Here is a 12584-nt window from a genome sequence, read left to right on the forward strand (position 1 = left end):
CCTCATCCAGGTCGTTTATAAAAATGACAAACAGCAGTGGCCCCAAAACAGAACCTTGCGGTACACCACTAGTAACTAAACTCCAGGATGAACATTTGCCATCAACCACCACCCTCTGTCTTCTTTCAGCTAGCCAATTTCTGATCCAAAGCTCTAAATCACCTTCAACCCCATACTTCCGTATTTTCTGCAATAGCCTACCGTGGGGAACCTTATCAAACGCCTTACTGAAATCCATATACACCACATCCACGGCTTTACCCTCATCCACCTGTTTGGTCACCTTCTCGAAAAACTCAATAAGGTTTGTGAGGCACGACCTACCTTTCACAAAACCGTGCTGACTATCGCAAATGAACTTATTCTTTTCAAGATGATTATAAATCCTGACTCTTATAACCTTTTCCAACATTTTACCCACAACCGAAGTAAGGCTCACAGGTCTATAATTACCAGGGCTGTCTCTACTCCCCTTCTTGAACAAGGGGACAACATTTGCTGTCCTCCAGTCCTCCGGCACTACTCCTGTCGACAATGACGACTTAAAGATCAACAACAACGGCTCTGCAATCTCCTCCCTGGCTTCCCAGAGAATCCTAGGATAAATCCCATCTGGCCCGGGGGACTTATCTATTTTCACTCTTTCCAAAATTGCTAACACCTCCTCCTTGTGAATCTCAATCCCATCTAGTCTAGTAGGCTGTATCTCAGTAATCTCCTCGGCAACATTTTCTTTTTCTACTGTAAATACTGACGAAAAATATTCATTTAACGCTTCCCCTATCTCCTCTGATTCCGCACACAACTTCCCACTACTATCCTTGATTGGCCCTGTTCTAACTCTTATCATTCGTTTATTCCTGATATACCTATAGAAAGCCTTAGGGTTTTCTTTGATCCTATCCGCCAATGACTTCTCGTGTCCTCTCCTTGCTCTTCTTAGCCCTCCCTTTAGATCCTTCCTGGCTAGCTTGTAACTCTCAAGCACCCTAACTGAGCCTTCACGTCTCATCCTAACATAAGCCGCCCTCTTCCTCTTGACAAGCGCTTCAACTTCTTGAGTAAACCACGGCTCCCTCGCTCGACAACTTCCTCCCTGCCTGACAGGTACATACTTATCAAGGACACGCATTAGCTGCTCCTTGAATAAGCTCCACATTTCGTTTGTGCCCATCCCCTGCAGTTTCCTTCCCCATCCTACACATCCTAAATCTTGCCTAATCGCGTCATAATTTCCTTTCCCCCAGCTATAATTCTTGCCCTGCGGTATATACCTGTCCCTGCCCATCGCTAAGGTAAACCTAACCGAATTGTGATCACTATCGCCAAAGTGCTCACCTACATCTAAATCGAACACCTGGCCGGGTTCATTACCCAGTACCAAATCCAATGTGGCATCGCCCCTGGTTGGCCTGTCCACATACTGTGTCAGAAAAACCTCCTGCACACACTGGACAAAAACAGACCCATCTAAAGTACTCGAACTATAGTATTTCCAGTCAATATTTGGAAAGTTAAAGTCCCCCATAACCACTACCCTGTTACTCTCGCTCCTGTCGAGAATCATCTTCGCTATCCTTTCCTCTACATCTCTGGAACTATTCGGAGGTCTATAGAAAACTCCCAACAGGGTGACCTCTCCTCTCCTGTTTCTAACCTCGGCCCATACTACCTCAGTAGACGAGTCCTCAAACGTCCTTTCTGCCGCTGTAATACTTTCCTTGATTAACAATGCTACACCCCCCCCCTCTTTTACCCTCTTCTCTGTTCTTTCTGAAACATCTAAATCCCGGAACCTGCAACATCCATTCCTGCCCCTGCTCTACCCATGTCTCCGAAATGGCCACAACATCAGGATCCCAGGTACCAACCCATGCTGCAAGCTCACCCACCTTATTCCGGATGCTCCTGGCGTTGAAGTAGACACACTTTAAACCAAGTTCTTGCTTGCCAGTGCCCTCTTGCGTCCCTGTAACCTTATCCCCTACCTCACTACTCTCAACAGCCTGTGCACTGGAACTACAATTTAGGTTCCCATTCCCCTGCTGATTTAGTTTAAACCCCCCCGAAGAGCACTAACAAATCTCCCCCCCAGGATATTGGTACCCCTCTGGTTCAGGTGAAGACCATCCTGTTTGTAGAGGTCCCACCTACCCCAGAAAGAGCCCCAATTATCCAGGAAACCAAAACCCTCCCTCCTACACCATCCCTGCAGCCACGTGTTCAACTCCTCTCTCTCCCTATTCCTCTCTTCGCTAGCACGTGGCACAGGCAACAACCCAGAGATAACAACTCTGGTTGTTCTCGCTCTAAGCTTCCACCCTAGCTCCCTGAATTTCTGCCTTAAATCCCCATCTCCCTTCCTACCTATGTCGTTGGTGCCTATGTGGACCACGACTTGGGGGTGCTCCCCCTCCCCCTTAAGGATCCCAAAAACACGATCGGAGACATCACGTACCCTGGCACCTGGGAGGCAACACACCAACCGTGAGTCTCTCTCGTTCCCACAGAACCTCCTATCTGTTCCCCTAACTATGGAGTCCCCAATGACTAATGCTCTGCTCCTCTTCCCTTTTCCCTTCTGAGCAACAGGGACAGACTCTGTGCCAGAGACCTGCACCCCATTGCTTACCCCTGGTAAGTCGTCCCCCCCAACAGTATCCAAAACGGTATACCTGTTGTTGAGGGAAACGGCCACAGGGGATCCCTGCACTGCCTGCTGGTTCCCTTTCCTTCCCCTGACGGTAACCCATCTACCTACTTCTTTTACCTGAGGTGTGACTGCCTCCCTATAACTCCTGTCAATAATCCCCTCCGCCTCCCGAATGATCCGAAGTTCATCCAGCTCCAGCTCCAGTTCCCTAACGCGGTCTGCGAGGAGCTGGAGTTGGGTGCACTTCCCGCAGATGCAGTCAGCAGGGACACTCTTGGCGACCCCTACCTCCCACATTCTGCAGGAGGAACATACAACTGCCTTTACCTCCATTCCCACTATTCTAGATTCCCAATAAATCTACTGAAAAACCAAACGAAAAAAAAAGTCAAAACTTGTTCGCTTAGCAATCCGACAGACTGAACTTTTTAAATAAAAAGCTTACCTTATCAACACACTAGAGTCCTTTTTTTTTGGTTAAAAGCACTTCTTACATTGCATCCAAAACCTGGCACACACTCAGCATGCCATTGTAACTTCAGTGGGAGTGTGCCAGAACAGCAGGAAACTAGGCAAGATCCAGATCTGTTGGATCCTGGCCCGGCACTGAAGTTTCTTGCATGGCCTGTTAGGGGTGGATCCTCCAACCAGCAAGGTGGGAGGGGGCAGACTGAGGACACAGAATGTCCATGTTTCCACATCCCAGGCTACTCCCAAAATTGGAGGTATAGTTAGTAGAGGTAGGCCTGAAGAGATCAGGCCGACCTTGCTGACAGGGGCCAACTGGGGTCCAGGCTGGGATTGCTGGAGCAGCAGTCAGGAGGCTCTCTGGCCCAAAATTTGCTGAGTATGGGGTAACTTAAAGATTCTTCAAACTGCTCCATGTCCCCACAAACTGTCCAATCCATGGAAGATCCTGGCATAAAGCTCCATTGCAAGGTTTCTTCAGGGGTCCCTCCATTTGTGGAACCCATGACTGCAGTAACAGAAAGGTTAGGCGGGAGTCTGGGAATAGCCCTTACAATTTCATTCCAATGCTTATGTTGAGCCATGTGAATCCTGGGTCTAAGCCCAGTTATGAGAATTTGAAGAAGCCCTGGGTGGCAATGGGGGAGCAGAGACAAAATGCAATGAGTGTCTCCCCCCACACCCCCACTACTTTTCTTTTTGTTGCATCAGAGAGGTGAGCATTCCCCAGATGCAGCAGGGAGAACAGTTAAATGTTATTTTACTAATACAGTGACATTAGTTCCCTTTGCTTGAGAGGAACATACGAACATACATACGAACATACCAAAAGACAAATTAGGAGCAGGAGTAGGCCACTCAGCTCCTCGAGCCTGCTCTGCCACTCAACAAGATCATGGCTGATGTGATTGTAACCTCAAATCCACATTCCCGCCTACCCCCAATAACCTTTCACCCGCTTGAACAAAGAACAAAGAACAGTACAGCACAGGAACAGGCCATTCGGCCCTCCAGGCCTGCGCCAATCTTGATGCCTGCCTAAACTAAAACCTTCTGCACTTCCAGGGTCCATATCCCTCTATTCCCATCCTATTCATGTATTTGTCAAGATGCCTTTTAAACGTCTCTATGGTACCTGCTTCCACCACCTCACCCAGCAACAAGTTCCAGGCACTCACCACCCTCTGTGTAAAGAACTTGCCTCGCACATCCCCTCTAAACTTTGCCCCTCTCACCTTAAACCTATGTCCCCTAGTAACTGATTCTTCCACCCTGGGAAAAAGCTTCTGACTATCCACTCTGTCCATGCCGCTCATAATTTCGTAAACCTCTATCATGTCGCCCCTCCACCTCCGTCGTTCCAGTGAAAACAATCCGAGTTTATCCAACCTCTCCTCATAGCTAATGCCCTCCAGACCAGGCAACATCCTGGTAAACCTCTTCTGTACCCTCTCCAAAGCCTCCACGTCCTTCAGGTAGTGTGGCAACCAGAATTGCACGCAATATTCTAAGTGTGGCCTAACTAAAGTTCTGAACAGCTGCAGCATGACTTGCCTATTTTTATACTCTATGCCCCGACCGATGAAGGCAAGCATTCCGTATGCCTTCTTGACTGCCTTATCCACCTGCGTTGCCACTTTCAGTGACCTGTGGACCTGTACGCCCAGATCTCTCTGCCTGTCAATACTCCTAAGGGTTCTGCCATTTACTGTATACTTCCCACCTGCATTAGACCTTCCAAAATGCTTTACCTCACATTTGTCCGGATTAAACTCCATCTGCCATTTCTCCGCCCACTTCTCCAACCGATCTATATCCCGCTGTATCCTCTGACAATCCTCATCACTGTCCGCAACTCCACCAACCTTTGTGTCGTCCGCAAACTTACTAAGCAGACCAGCTACATTTTCCTCCAAATCATTTATATATACTACAAAGAGCAAAGGTCCCAGCACTGATCCCTGCGGAACACCACTAGTCACATCCCTCCATTCAGAAAAGCACCCTTCCACTGCTACCCTCTGTCTTCTATGACCGAGCCAGTTCTGTATCCATCTTGTCAGCTCACCTCTGATCCCATGTGACTTCACCTTTTGTATCAGTCTGCCATGAGGGACCTTGTCAAAGGCTTTACTGAAGTCCATATAGATAACATCCACTGCCCTTCCTTCATCAATCATCTTCGTCACTTCCTCAAAAAACTCAATCAAATTAGTGAGACACGACCTCCCCTTCACAAAACCATGCTGCCTCTCGCTAATAAATGCATTTGTTTCCAAATGGGAGTAAATCCTGTCCTGAAGAATCCTCTCTGATAATTTCCCAACCACTGACGTAAGGCTCACCGGTCTATAATTTCCTGGATTATCCTTGCTCCCCTTCTTAAACAAAGGAACAACATTGGCTATTCTCCAGTCCTCTGGGACCTCACCTGTAGCCAATGAGGATGCAAAGATTTCTGTCAAGGCCCCAGCAATTTCTTCCCTTGCCTCCCTCAGTATTCTGGGGTAGATCCCATCAGGTCCTGGGGACTTATCTACCTTAATGCTTTGCAAGACACCCAACACCTCCTCCTTTTTGATAATGAGATAACTGAGACTATCTACACACTCTTCCCTAGGCTCATCATCCACCAAGTCCTTCTCCTTGGTGAATACTGATGCAAAGTACTCATTTAGTACCTCGCCCATTTCCTCTGGCTCCACACATAGATTCCCTTCCCTGTCCTTGAGTGGGCCAACCCTTTCCCTGGTTACCCTCTTGCTCTTTATATATGTATAAAAAGCCTTGGGATTTTCCTTAATCCTGTTTGCCAATGACTTCTCATGACCCCTTTTAGCCCTCCTGACACCTTGCTTAAGTTCCTTCCTACTGTCTTTATATTCCTCAAGGGATTCGTCTGTTCCTAGCCTTCCAGCCCTTACGAATGCTTCCGTTTTCTTTTTGACGAGGCTCACAATATCCCGCGTTATCCAAGGTTCCTGAAACTTGCCAAACTTATCCTTCTTCCTCACAGGAACATGCTGGTCCTGGATTCTTATCAACTGACGTTTGAAAGACTCCCACATGTCAGATGTTGATTTAACCTCAAACAGCCGCCCCCAATCTAAATTCTTCAGTTCCTGCCTAATATTGTTATAATTAGCCTTCCCCCAATTTAGCACCTTCACCCGAGGACTACTCTTATCCTTATCCACAAGTTCCTTAAAACCTATGGAATTATGGTCACTGTTCCCGAAATGCTCCCCTACTGAAACTTCGATCACCTGGCCGGGCTCATTCCCCAATACCAGGTCCAGTACGGCCCCATCCCTCGTTGGACTATCTCCGTATTGTTTCAAGAAGCCCTCCTGGATGCTCCTTACAAATTCTGCCTCATCCAAGCCCCTAGCACTAAGTGAGTCCCAGTCAATACAGGAGATGTTAAAATCACCCACCACTACAACCCTGTTACCTTTACATCTTTCCAAAATCTGTCTACATATCTGCTCCTCTACCTCCCGCTGGCTGTTGGGAGGCCTGTAGTAAACCCCAACATAGTGACTGCACCCTTCCTATTCCTGAGCTCCACCCATATTGCCTCGCTGCATGACATCTCCGAGGTGTCCTCCCGCAGTACAGCTGTGATATTCTCCTTAACCAGTAATGCAACTCCCCCACCCCTTTTACATCCCCCTCTATCCCGCCTGAAGCTTCTAAATCCTGGAACATTTAGCTGCCAATCCTGTCCTTCCCTCAACCAAGCCTCTGTAATAGCAACAACATCATAGTTCCAAGTACTAATCCAAGCTCTAAGTTCATCTGCCTTACCTGTTATACTTCTTGCATTGAAACAAATGCACTTCAGACCACCAGTCCCGCTGTGCTCCGCAACATCTCCCTGCCTGCTCTTCCTCTTAGTCTTACTGGCCTTATTTACTAGTTCCCCCTCATTTATTTCACTTGCTGTCCTACTGCTCTGGTTCCCACCCCCCTGCCACACTAGTTTAAACCCTCCCAAGTGACGCTAGCAAACCTCGCAGCCAGGATATTTGTGCCCCTCCAGTTTAGATGCAACCCGTCCTTCTTGTACAGGTCCCATCTGTCCCTGAAGAGATCCCAATGGTCCAGATATCTGAAACCCTCCCTTCTACACCAGCTGTTCAGCCACGTGTTTAGCTGCACTATCTTCCTATTTCTAGCCTCACTGGCACGAGCACAGGGAGTAATCCCGAGATTACAACCCTAGAGGTCCTGTCTTTTAACTTTCTACCTAACTCCCTAAACTCCCCCTGCAGGACCTCATCACTCTTCCTGCCTATGTCATTGGTACCGATGTGTACCACAACCTCTGGCTGTTCACCCTCCCCCTTCAGAATGCCCCCTGTCCGTTCAGAGACATCCTTGACCCTGGCACCAGGGAGGCAACATACCATCCTGGAGTCTCTTTCACGTCCACAGAAGTGCCTATCTGTGCCCCTGACTATAGAGTCCCCTATAACTATTGCTCTTCTGCGCTTTGTCCCTCCCTGCTGAACAACAGTGCCAGCCGTGGTGCCACTGCTCTGGCTGCTGCTGTTTTCCCCTGATAGGCCATCCCCCCAACAGTATCCAAAACGGTATACTTGTTAGAGAGGGGGATAGCCACAGGGGATTCCTGCACTGACTGCCCCTTCTAGCGGTCACCCATCTGTCTGCCTGCACCTTGGGTGTAACCACTTCTCTAAAACTCCTGTCTATGACGCTCTCTGCCACCTGCATGCTCCTAAGTGCATCCAGTTGCCGCTCCAACCGATCCATGCAGTCTGTGAGGAGCTGCAACTGGGTACACTTCCTACAGATGTAGTCGTCCGGAACGCTGAAAGCGTCACGGACCTCCCATATCTCACAGGTGAAGCACTTCACCCCTCTAACTTACATTTCCAGCACTAATTAATTAATTAATATAAAATAAATAAATACTTATTAAATCCTTACTAAATTGTTATAATTAACTCTATGGTCCCTAGTGCTAGATTCCTACTATAAATATTAAATGCTGACCAAATACAGTAATCTCCTCCCTTTGGTTTAGTTACTGTCCCTATTAATTAGTTAATTAGGGTTTTAATCAATTTTTATCAATGTTTTATTTTCAAATTCAGTACAAATTCCCTACCAGCCAATCAGGTCACAGCTTTCCGGTGACGTCACTTTTCAGTTTTTTTTTTACCCGAGGTAAGTTTTTTATACTTACCGGTCTGGAACTCCGCCCTTCGAGTCTTCTCCTTGAATACTTATAAGAATTTATCAACCTCTGCCTTAAAAATAATCAAAGAGTCTGTTTCCACTGCCTTTTGAGGAAGAGAGTTCCAAAAACTCACAATACTGAGAGAAAAAAATTCTCCTCATCTCTGTCTTAAATGGGCAACCCTTTATTTTTAAATAGTGACCCCTAGTTCTAGATTCTCCCACAAGTGGAAACATCCTTTCCACATCCACCCTTTTGAGACCCCTTAGGATCTTATATGTTTCAATCAAGTTGCCTCTGACTCTTCTAAACTCCAGCTGATAAAAGCCGAGCCTGTCCAACCTTTCCTCAAAAGCAACCTGCCCATTCCAGGTATTAGTCTAGTAAACCTTCTCTGACCTGCTACCAATACATTTACATCCTTCCTTCGGGCAGTTACTCTCCAGAGGGTTTACCATCCTGTTTCTACTTGTTTCCCACCTGCTACCTCATTGCCTCTGGAGTAAATAGGCAGGAGCGTCATGAATCCATGCAGATCTGAAACCTATGACACACACTTAATCTCAATGCAATTGTTACAGCCTATTGGCTGAGCATATGTCCATGGATGCCCTGCTCAGTAAAACCCACCATGCAAGAGGGAGAGTCCTGAAAAGGTAAGTGTCGAACTGAATTCGAGTAAGATTAGGAAAAGTATGTGTGCTCCAGTACATTAATGTGGCTGCTGCTGTCCCAGGTTCCTTCCTCTTTATGGTTATGGCTCTTCTGGACCAACCTTTCTGTTAGTTCAATCAGCCTGGGGGGTTACCCAATATTATGACAGCCCAGAGCCGCCAGGCTGTAGTGGAATGTACGTTCGGGTGTATGTTACCGAGGACCAGCACTCAAATGGACTTGGCCTCCCGCCACAGGTATAGGATGGATGATCTCTGTGTTCCATCACCAAGCCACTTGGAATTTGAACACACCCCACCCTTAGGGGTTTGTAGTGTGTAAGTTTCATGTCTATTTTGAAAAAGCCTTTTGGCGCAGTGGTTAGCACCGCAGCCTCACAGCTCCAGCGGCCCAGGTTCAATTCTGGGTACTGCCTGTGTGGAGTTTGCAAGTTCTCCCTGTGTCTGCGTGGGTTTCCTCCTGGTGCTCCGGTTTCCTCCCACATGCCAAAGACTTGCGGGTTGATAGGTAAATTGGCCATTATAAATTGTCCCTAGTATAGGTAGGTGGTAGGGAAATATAAAGACAGGTGGGGATGTGGTAGGAATATGGAATTAGTGTAGGATTAGTATATAAATGGGTGGTTGATGGTCGGCACAGACTCGGTGAGCCGAAGGGCCTGTTTCAGTGCTGTATCTCTAAACTAAACTAAACTAAACATGCAGGGGCAGATTCTCTGCTGATTTGGTTTCCCTGTGTCTGAGAGAATTCACATCATTGTTTTTTTTTATTCATTCATGGGATGTGGGTGTCGCTGGCCAGGCCAGCATTTATTACCCATCCCTAATTGCCCTTGAGAACGTGGTGGTGAGCTGCCTTCTTGAACCGCTGCAGTCCATGTGAGGTAGGTACACGCACAGTGCTGTTAGGAAGGGAATTCTAGGATTTTGCCCCTGTGACAGTGAAGGAACGGCGATATAGTTCCAAGTCAGGATGATGTGTGACTTGAAGGGGATCTTGCAGGTGATGGTGTTCCCATGCATTTGCTGCCCTTGTCCTTCTAGCTGGTAGAGATAGCGGGTTTGGAAGGTGCTGTCTAAGGAGCCTTGGTGCGTTGCTGCAGTGCATCTTGTAGATGGTACACACTGCTGCCACTGTGCGTCGGTGGTGGAGGGAGTGAATGTTTGTAGATAGGGTGCCAATCAAGTGGGCTGTTTTGTCCTGGATGGTGTCAAGCTTCTTGAGTGTTGGAGCTGCACCCATCCAGGCAAGTACCCAGAATTGACACTCCTGACTTGTGCCTTGTAGATGGTGGACAGGCTGTGGGGAGTCAGGAGGTGAGTTACTCGCCACAGGATTCCTAGCCTCTGACCTGCTCTTGTAGCCATGGTATTTATATGGCTACTCCAGTTCAGTTTCTGGTCAATGGCAGCCTCTAGGATGTTGATAGTGGGGGATTCAGCGATGGTAATGCCATTGAATGTCAAGCGGTGATGGTTAGAATCTCTCTTGTTGGAGGTGGTCATTGCCTGGCACTTGTGTGGCGCGAATGTTACTTGCCACTTATCAGCCCAGGCCTGGATATTGTCCAAGTCTTGCTGCATTTCTACACAGACTGCTTCAGTATCTGAGGAGTCACGAATGGTGCTGAACATTGTGCAATCATCAGCTAACATCCCCACATCTGCCATTATGATTGAAGGAAGGTCATTGATGAAGCAGCTGAAGATAGTTGGGCCCAGGACACTACCCTGAGGAACTCCTGCAGTGATGTCCTGGAGCTCAGATGATTGACCTCCAACAACCACAACCATCTTTCTTTGCGCTAGGTATGACTCCAGCCAGCGGAGGGTTTTCCCCCTGATTCCCATTGACCTCAGTTTTGCTTGGGCTCCGTCATGCCATACTCAGTCAAATGCTGCCTGGATGTCAAGGGCAGTCACTCTCACCTCACCTCTTGAGTTCAGCTCTTTTGTCCATGTTTGAACCAAGGCTGTAATGAGGTCAGGAGCTGAGTGGCCCTGGCGGAACCCAAACTGAGCGTCACTGAGCAGGTTATTGCTAAGCAAGTGCCGCTTGATGGCACTGTTGATGACACCTTCCATCACTTTACTGATGATTGAGAGTAGGCTGATGGGGCGGTAATAGGCCGGATTGGACTTGTCCTGCTTTTGTGTACAGGACATACCTGGGCAATTTTCCACATTGCAGGGTAGATGCCAGTGTTGTAGCTAGCTGTACTGGAACAACTTAGCTAGGGGCCCAGCAAGTTCTGGAGCACAGGTCTTCAGTACTATTGCCAGTATATTGTGAGAGCCCATAGCCTTTGCAGTATCCAGTGCCTTCCGTCATTTCTTGATATCATGCGGAGTGAATCGAATTGGCTGAAGTCTGGCATCTGTGATGCTGGGGACATCAGGAGGAGGCCGAGATGGACCATCAACCCGGCACTTCTGGCTGAAGATTGTTGCAATTGCTTCAGCCTTATCTTTCGCACTGATGTTCTGGGCTCCCCCATCATTGAGGATGGGGATATTTGTGGAGCCACCTCCTCCAGTTAGTTGTTTAATTGTCCACCACCATTCTCGGCTGGATGTGGCAGGACTGCACAGCTTAGATCTGATCCGTTGGTTATGGGATCACTTAGCTCTGTCTATCGCATGCTGCTTACGCAGTTTATATGCAAGTAGTCCTGTGTTGTAGCTTCACCAAGTTGACACCTCATTTTGAGGTAGGCCTGATGCTGCTCCTGGCATGCCCTCCTGCACTCTTAATTGAACCAGGGTTGGTCTCCTTGCTTGATGGTAATGGTAGAGTGGGGGATATGCTGGGCCATGAGGTTGCAGATTATGGTTAAGTACAATTCTTCTGCTGGTGATGGCCCACAGCGCCTCATGGATGCCCAGTTTTGCATTGCTAGATCTGTTCGAAATCTATCCCATTTAGTATGGTGGTAGTGCCACACAACACGAAGGAGGGTATCCTCAATGTGAAGGTGGGACTTCGTCTCCACAACGACTGTGCAGTGGTCACTCCTACCAACACTGTTTGGAAAGTAACCTACCAATTCAAAGACAGCTGACTCACCTCTGTCTGGAGGAATGTTCAACAAGTGATAGAAAACTCACAGTCCACTAAAACACTAACTACTCGACTGTGACCAGCCCAGATTCAGGGCCTGAATGTCCTTTGAAGGGCCACTGACCTGAAACATTAACTCTGCTTCGCTCTTCACAGATGCTGCCAGACCTGCTGAGTATTTCCAGCATTTCTTGTTTTTATTTCAGCCTTCCAGCATCTGCAGTATTTTGCTTTTATTTTAGTTCTTTGAAGTTGTAGTGTGATTTTTGCCCAACCTTGGTGGAGCGGACAGTGAGCCCGAGATGTTCCAAATCTCCATCCCTTTTCACAACCATCAAAAATTCTACGAGGTGAGGTCAAGCAGTTCTTGTACTGAAATGAGAAATGGTGGGACTGGATGGATGGCGTCAAGTGTCCTAAATCCTACTAGTTCCATCTCATCTGTCTTAGTAAAGAATAGCAGCAATTTATGTTTACATGACACCTTTAACAGGGAAAAAGTCTCCAATTACTTCACTC

The sequence above is a fragment of the Heterodontus francisci genome, chromosome 1, assembly GCF_036365525.1.
Source record: "Heterodontus francisci isolate sHetFra1 chromosome 1, sHetFra1.hap1, whole genome shotgun sequence".
Classification (NCBI taxonomy): domain Eukaryota; kingdom Metazoa; phylum Chordata; class Chondrichthyes; order Heterodontiformes; family Heterodontidae; genus Heterodontus; species Heterodontus francisci.